An 8,955-nucleotide genomic window follows, 5' to 3' on the forward strand; every position below is an offset into this window, starting at 1 on the left:
AATAGGAATGTGAGTTTCTATAAAACCTTTGAAAAAGGCTTTCCAAACGCATCTTCATTATATTTAATCACCGTTTTCCTCCTTGGTCATATAAGTTAGAGATGGAAAAAACCTATTAACATCAGCCAGACTGTCTCACTGTAAATGCAAGATAAATCAGGATGGTGCAATTCTAGGACATTAAAGCAACAGGATTATATGTACCATATGTGATCACTACATTAACTATCTTCGCAAAAGCATTTTTTTAATTATACATTCATTTAAATTTATTTTCATTTATGTCAAAGGAGTTGGGTCTGAAATGCATCTCAGGAAAATTGTTTAACGTGAAAACATCTGAGGGTATATATTCCAAAAATTTATGACCATAAAGAACCCTTATGCTGACTGCATTTTACAATCTCATCTTCTTTGGTGGATGTGGATCTTATGCAGATGTCTTCTGAAGGAGTATTTTTGCCAGATGATTAATTTACGGTGTAATACTGGTTGAAATTATAACCCTTAGTGATATTTCATATATTCTTAGACTAGCAGCTAGTGAAAAGCCTACACTTTCTTTATTTACTGAATTCCGGATTTTGAACTTGTTTTTCTGAAGCAAGGACCCCTTCCTAATAAACTGAACTGTTAAAAAGTAAGTATAATCCCATTAGATCTGTCTAAACTGATCACTAGTATAGAATGTCTGCCAGTGTTTTTACCACTGAGTCATCCAGATCTCAGATAACTCAGGCAGGTCTACATGACATGGTGGTTAAAACATAAATGTTTGGTCTACACTAGTGCTCCCACCATTGTGAGCACTAGTGAAGCTGGATCAGTGCCAGAGCAACAGTGGGGATATCTGACAAAAATCTCAGTTAATAGGCCAGTGAAACCAATGATAGTTTTGATAGCGATTTCAAGTGCAGCAGGATTAGGCCCTTTAGGGGAGAATTTTCAAACGCATTCAGCATTGACTTACCTGTGCTCCCCCTAAACTCAATGGTAAAATTTCCATCAACTTCGGTTGGAGAAAAGTTAAGTCAATGCTGTGCACTTTTAATATCCCCGCTATTCCCTGAGGCTATTTCTGGTCATCAAAAGGAATTAGCATCATAGAACATTCTACTCATCGGTCTGACCCTGGATAAAGACAACTGAAAAGCTTCCCAATACTTTTTATAGGGAGGAATCAATCATTTAAACTGTTGCTGCTGCCTTTTTCCTTAATTTTGGTCACTGCTACAAACTAGTTCAGCATGTGAGTAAGATTACTGATCTCAATGGAAATACCCAAAAGGTTAATAGTTAAACAATTGCTGGTTTGCAGGATTGGGGTCTTAATTCGGATCTGTGTTTTGTCAATGAGTCACAACATTTCAATCTTTGTACAAAATTCTTACATTTAAAAAAAAAGCACTAAAACACAAAGTGAACACACATGCTTGAATATGTGTATTAAGGTGAATGTCTATGCAGTGAAAATTGCAGTTAGAAGTATTTTCTCCCCAAGGATTCTGTTTTGTAATAAATTTGGTCAAGTACCTAAGCAAAGGGATCAAAGCATAGGAACAGCTATGTTAACCCTACTACACCCACTGATGCCATGAACTACACATCAATACAATTCCCATAATTAAGAATGATTTTCAGTGATGACACATCATTGCTCCTCTTGATGACCTACAATAATAAAAATTAATGTTAGTAACAGTCAATAACCTTGAATACTTTAGTACCCCAGCAAGTAACACAGACTGATCAGAAGTGGCACTCCTCCCCCAGTTTCATAGAATCATAGAAGATTAGGGTGGGAAGAGACCTCAGGAGGTCATCTAGTCCAACCCCCATTTTCCCCATTTTTAACAGTATAGGAAAGGATGTGTGTTGATGAAAAGGAAAAATATATATATACAGGGCATTTTAATTAAAATGAGAAACTTTATAAGCCATTTTTAAAGCAGTAGAAATTTCTCTGATGTTTTGGGATATTAGAGTTCAGTATTAGTGTATGGACAAGAATTCATTGAAAATGTTCTTGTTCTTTGCAGCACAATGACCCAGGTTGGAACAATTACCTCTCTGTGACTGAAATAAAAAGATGTAAATGCAAATTTCTGGTGCATTTGACTTTACAAATTCCATTGATGTTACCTCTTAATTTCTTCCTTACACAATCCCTAGTAACAACTGCTCCTATTTAGATTTATGGGCATATGCATTTGTATTAAATAAGATTTGATGGAATCAGAACATAGCATACCACTCAATATTCTGTATAAGTGATGAAAAATTGCAAAGATCAATGTATGAAACTACACCAGCTGCAAAATATTTAGTACGTCTAATGTATATTGGCGTACAGAGACCCATACAATTATACTATTAACTTGATCAGATTCAAATGCTATTTTCTAGCTATTTGTCATTTGTGTCAATTGTCATAAAAGAAGAGTTTATCACATTTGATTTTTACGTTATTTTCTGTTTTTAAGCAAAACTGTAATTAATGTACCAATCCCAAAAGTATACGGTCTAAGTACAGCAAAAGTGTAAGGTAGAACTGAAAGAGAAAATAGTAGCAATGTATAAATGCTGAAATTGGGGCCCAATCCTGCAAGGTGTTGAGGATAAAATACTGGCTCCATTGAGATGAATTGCAAAAAACTCCCATTGCCGTCAATGGAGCCTAGATTTCACCATAAGCGCCTTAACTCCCCCCTTAAGACAGCACTGTGCAAGGCGAGGAGCTAGAGGAAAACAAACTACTAATTTTAGAATTATATGTTCTTTGTATTGGTCTATTAAGACACAGGAGTTCATTTTATGAATAGGGTTGTTTTATCAATGTTAATATTTCCCTTTTTTTCCCAGCAAAAGCAATTCTGATACTCTTGCTCAGGTCTAGTGGTGCCCAACTGCACAAAAAGCTCCATTCTCTTCAGAGGGCTTACTTGTTGCAAAAGGTACGACTCTACACGAACAACCTTAGTGCAATTGGGCCTTCCCCTGTGCAAGGGTCCTTGCCCCAGTGAAGACAATGGCAAAGGGGAAGGGGCAGGATTTCACTGATGATTTAAAAAAAAAACCACAGAAACAGCTGAAGACAAGTAAAGAGTCTTACTTTGAGAAGCTTCTTCCTCCAACTCACAAGGAAAAAGTGCATCAAACTGCAGGTTGTGGCATCTTCATGAATTTCTTTCTCTAACTCCTAAAACACAGGGCCAAAGTCTGCCACCACTACTCACACTAAAGGGGATATTGAGTTCAGTGGCATTATGCATGGAGTAACGTATCCTGCATCGTGAATAACAGTGGCAGAATCTGGCCTATAGAACAATGCTGGATGTATACTGCCATAACCACCATATCTAGTTATCTACATCTACATACAGATAGCTTCTTGATTCAGAAAGTGGAGAAGAGCAGAAGACACCTTGAAGTCTACTGGGGACCTCACTATGCAGAGTAAATTACCTGGGAGGTATTTAGATGCAACCGTGATTGGGGCTGTAGAAGATAATGTGGCTATGCATATAAAAACTCTTTGATTTCAGAATTTGTACCACTGTCTAACCCCAGGACCTTATTTTTTTTTGGTAACTGTGGGTTACATGTAATATACACTTAGTTGCTATTTTAATGCATTTTGCATTGTGCTATATGAACTGACAATGAACAGCGCTGGGTCCTGGACTTATATATCTCTTGAACCACTGGAATTATATGTCCCTGCTACAGATCAACAGAGTTTATTAAAATGTACCAGAACTGAAGTTTGAACTATGATAATAAATACTAAATAGACAAATAACACTTACAAAATTATGTTGCTCCAGAACATCTCCATTTTAGGATCCTGTGGTGAAAATACTTAGTAAAGGAACTTAGGATAACTAGATTATGATAACATAACACACAAATACTAGGGGTGAAATCCTGGTCCATTGAAGCCAATGGTGAAACTCCTTTTGAGTTCAGTGTAGCAAAGATTTCGACCTATAGCTTCCAGTAGCATGATCGGCATTGGGGAGAAGCATAGGATCACACAACTATGTGCCAACAATATACTTGCTTTGAGATGGCTCAGAAAAAGCTTGGTTAATGCGCTTTGTAGAACGATTCCCTCCTACACACGTTTTTCAGTGATATTGGAACCAATATATTGATGTGAATAAAAGTTGATCATGCTACCCAGCAACTTGGAGAAAATGCCTTTAGTGTAATCCTATGTCCATTGAAGTCAGTGGAAAAATTCTCATGGACTTCAATGGATACAGGATTAGGCTCCTTAAAGCTGTCATGCCCCCACTTCCATGCCCAAATAAAATATATAAAAGATGGTCTAAATCCTGAGGGGTTTACTCATGTCTTATTGGGACAACTTTCTGTTCAGATCAAAGACTGAAAATATACAAGACTACATTATCTACTTTTCGTAGAATCTACATATTATGGGATGAATCCCATTGAAATCAATAGAGAAAACTCTCATTGACTTTAACGGGAGGACTATGTCTTAACTCTAATGGGGGGTAACTGGGGCATCCAGGTTCATATCATGCTGAGTCTGCATGAAGGACATGTGGATGAATGGAGCAATTGTCTATGTGTAAGCCCCTACACGAGGAAAGTCCCCATTAAATTGGTCAATCTGAATGCAACATCCTGTAAGAGCTTCTTTTCTGAAGGCTATCTATATAAAGAGCTTCCAGGAACTAAAGGTTAGAATCACTATGGTGACTTCACGAGAGCTGCCTACCCTTCTTTGTCCTATGGGCTATTTGGTTGAGCAGAGGCTTTAGCCTTAAAATATGGTGGAATCATAATTAGGAGTTTATCTGGTAAAAAGAGAAGGGAGACATATAATTATGTGAGACCTGGACACACATAAGGAACATGTATTACCAGATGCCCAGGTATAAGCTTTTAAGGCAGTTTCTGCAGCTTGAATGTGCTTGGTATATTTGAGTTCCTTTTCTCAGCGAAAGAAGTAGATGCTCAGCTTTGTGGGCTTTTTTTGGCTTGTCTATTGATTAAAGAAAAGCTGACCATTGAGGAGAGATGGCCACGGAAGGGCTCAAACTCTCTTTATAGAAGAGGGACTATTCATATTTGTATAACCATGTAGCTGAATGGTCTCTTTGGGTACCTTGGGACAGGGCATTAGATATTGGGATGGGGGATTCAGGATGTGCCTTTCAACAATGTTTAGTTTTCAAGAACTACCTCCCTCAGATATCCATGGTTATATTAACCAAATTACAGATGAAATAACCATTTTTGCAAAATAATGTGTCTTCCATTCACTATCTATTTAGATGTATTTAGCTATGTCTATGGGGTATTAATGATGTTACAGGGATATTATGATTTAAGGGTCAAGCAACAGGACTATTTTGCTGGTTATTCTGGTTTATGGTATTCTTGCTTTATAAAAAGTGATACTCTATCACTAAATGTAGGATTCTTGAAACTTTTTGCACATCAGAACTTAGCATCAGCAAAGATAAAATTATTCTGGAAGTTATATTAATATATCGCTCAAATACGAGCGAGGAACACTTTTAACACTAAGATTCTCCTTTGTCAAAGGAACTAGCATTTGAACACCTCTCCCAGTTTAACTGGAGCTTTAGAAAACACAGTAATTTGAACATGCAATTTTTTTAAAGGGATGATTAAAGTTTATATCTATGTGGTTTCAAGATGGACATGAATTAGGGTTAGAATAATACATGAAAAAGGAAAACTAATATAGGCTATCCAATTTTTTCTTTCAATTTTCACTAGAATCCAAAGCTTAGATACATCAGAAAAAGGTTTTCATTCATAACAGTTGATGTAATTGGAATCCAAATTAGAAAAGGAAACATCATATCAATGAGACCTACATTACTTTCCTCTTTATTATGGTTACAGAGCAGAGTAATTTACACTGAAGATCCCATTGCAAATAAAACATAAAATCAAATAAGGTGATTATGTGCAAATATTTTAGTATAATTTCCATATTGATCAGACTGAAAGGAAGTAAGGACAGTTTATAGATAATGTAACAGTAAGGGCATTATCTGCCATATTATTACAGTGTCTAGTATTACTACTGCAATGATACTATGCTACATTTGTCTACATATAACAGTCTGTTTCTCTTTGTACCTGGCATAATGTTCAACTCATCCTCATATTGGAATATGTTACTGTAATTCACCATTTTGGTATCATGCCTCATCATCCTATCTTTGCAATTTTACTGATTTCTTGTTGCTAAGTTTGATAACATATGAAATGTACATGGGGAGAAAATGGGAAATGAAAAGGCAGATAGAAAATGCAAATTATGTTAATTTAGTGATTGTTAAAGAGTCCAAGTTTCATAACTGGTACGTCAACAGTTAGATTAACATTATTTATGCAAGTATATAGAGTAGGGAAAAATTGCTATTAAAATCCCATGTCATACTCTTTATAATGCATACATTGTTGTAATCACACATTTATGAAATATGGTATGAAACCCCAAGTTGGATTATTGAAGAGTAAGGCACAATATGGAATATGATGGTCAGATAATCACATCCTTGGAGTGATATAAGTTCTCATGATAAGCTGACCCCTGCAAACTAGGGGAAAAAAATCTCCATGAGGGACTTTAAAGATGATGCATTGGGCAGATCAAAATACCGAGCAGTAAGTTTCAGTAGATCTGTGTGCCTCTCTAATCTTTATATTCGAAATGAGGAAATCACCTATCTGCTTGCTTAGCACGCTTCCCCTGCTCTAAAAGAAGGACAATAGTTAATACACCACAAAAAGTATCAGTATTAAAACTTGGTTTAATATACAGAGACTCATACAAATGACTGCTGCTTAAATCTCATTAGATTCTACCACCACAGACTACAACCAGGTAACATATGTAATTTGCCTCCCCAAACAAATGGCAAATTAAGTGTTAAAACACACCATATAACACACACACCATTTTAAATGAGAAATCTTTTAAAACATAGCAATGTACAAAACAGAAACACAGTAGGATTATGCTATTATTTTGTTATAGGGAAAAAATAACAGAATTCCTTATATTTTAGAGTTAACTACAAATTCGGTTTTATATTGCGCTATGCCTTCTTGACACTGGGTGCAATCCTCATTTTATGGTCAAGAAGATCTCAAAAGAAGTTGGTAAAACAAAAATCAAAGAAGTTGGTAAAACAAAAATCTTTGAGCAGGGGGTTGGACTAGATGACCTCCTGAGGTCCCTTCCAACCCTGATATTCTATGATTCTATGAATATAAGGAAACTCAGATTTAGGTAATTTCATTTGCCTGGGGTGGTTGCTTCTATATAGGTTGGAGATCATGATGGCAGGAATTTGTGTCATAACATAGGTTATTGTTTTGTACTGTTGTTATATCAGCTGATGAATTGTTATAATATAAATCAGTGTCACCAATTCTCAGAACTGAGGTATGTACTTGTGTGTCACATCAAGTAACTCAGTATATGTAAAATCACATCTTTCTATTTCCCTTTTTTCTTTGCATAGCAATGCATCAGAGTGCTTCTTCATCCTGGCTTCATAGTAATCACTCTCACAAGTACACTTTTGGAGTGAACAGAACTGTAATAAATGATTGAAAACTTTCAAATAAGTATGTACACCTACCTGGATTATTCCCCCCTCTCATCCTCTATTAGTTCTCATCACACAATTTTTTTTTCATAAAATGAAAAGGCAAAACAGGTGTTAGATTATTTACGTTTGACAAAATTCATATCATTTAAATAATTAAAACTAATTTGTGTTCAGACCTACAGTTGCATCTTTATTAGAGAAACAAATAAAAATAGGCATCTCTATAGAGCTGTTCATTCAATAATGAGATTAAATAAAACATATTCCATAACCTCAATTCTCTCACATTAATATAGTAACCCAGGATACTAATTTATTTGCCCTTGTTACAATTGCCCTTCCATTCGATTATATACAACTATTAAAAAACCCAAACCCACACATTTTAAGTAATTTTTCTTTAAAAAATATCCTAACCAAATATACTTTTGATTTAAACAATATTCTCTTTACAAACCTCATATGATGGTACTTTAAAAAAATTTAGTCACAAGAGAGAAAGTTTCATTTATAAAGAAGAGTAAAATTTTGACGTAAACCCAACTGCATGACATTCTGTTTTTATTATGTATAGCCTACACTATAATCTTGTATAAAAATCTAATTTAAAATAATACAGTAAATCCTGAGTGTAGCAGCCTATAATAGGAAGCACTTTTTAAAGAAAATAAGCTATGAAGATGGCAAAAACCAAAATGCACTGTATGTGTAATTGTCATCTGCTAATAACTTGTTAAAGCAGCATAATACTTACCCTTGGAATAAAAGGCATCAAAATACAACTGCAGGTAATAACTATGTGTATTCATATGTTTATGAGAAAACAAGCCTAATTTCAAAAGGCAAAATATTTAGATAACTATAATCAAGTTCATTTTGTTCTCTCATTCAGTAAAGATTTTTCAATCATTTTAACTAAAGATGAAGCATATAACATGTATAGGAACTGCATTGCACCAGATAGTGATATGTTAAACCAGATTTGCATTGCATTTAAAAAATACCATTTGTATTTCCTTTATTTAAAGACTAACCAGTCCCAATTTGTGTGTCTGTTGCACATAGTAACACTTCAACCTCTTTCCATGTCTGCCCGAGAATGCTTTGGATTCCAGTTATGTAGACACCTCGCAGCAGGTGAAGTTTACAGTTATATTCATTGAGGAATCAGAGACTGGACTGACAAATGTTCAGACAGAAATGTGTGAATATCATCAATAAGTGTGTTGTAATTTGTATGACCCATCATTAAAATTTCCAATGAAACTATGACATAGGGATTCCATTCATTGTTAAATTACTAAAATCTACCAATTGTAAT

Source organism: Lepidochelys olivacea (genome assembly GCF_965140295.1).
Source record: "Lepidochelys olivacea isolate rLepOli2 genome assembly, chromosome: 6".
In the NCBI taxonomy this organism is placed as follows: domain Eukaryota; kingdom Metazoa; phylum Chordata; order Testudines; family Cheloniidae; genus Lepidochelys; species Lepidochelys olivacea.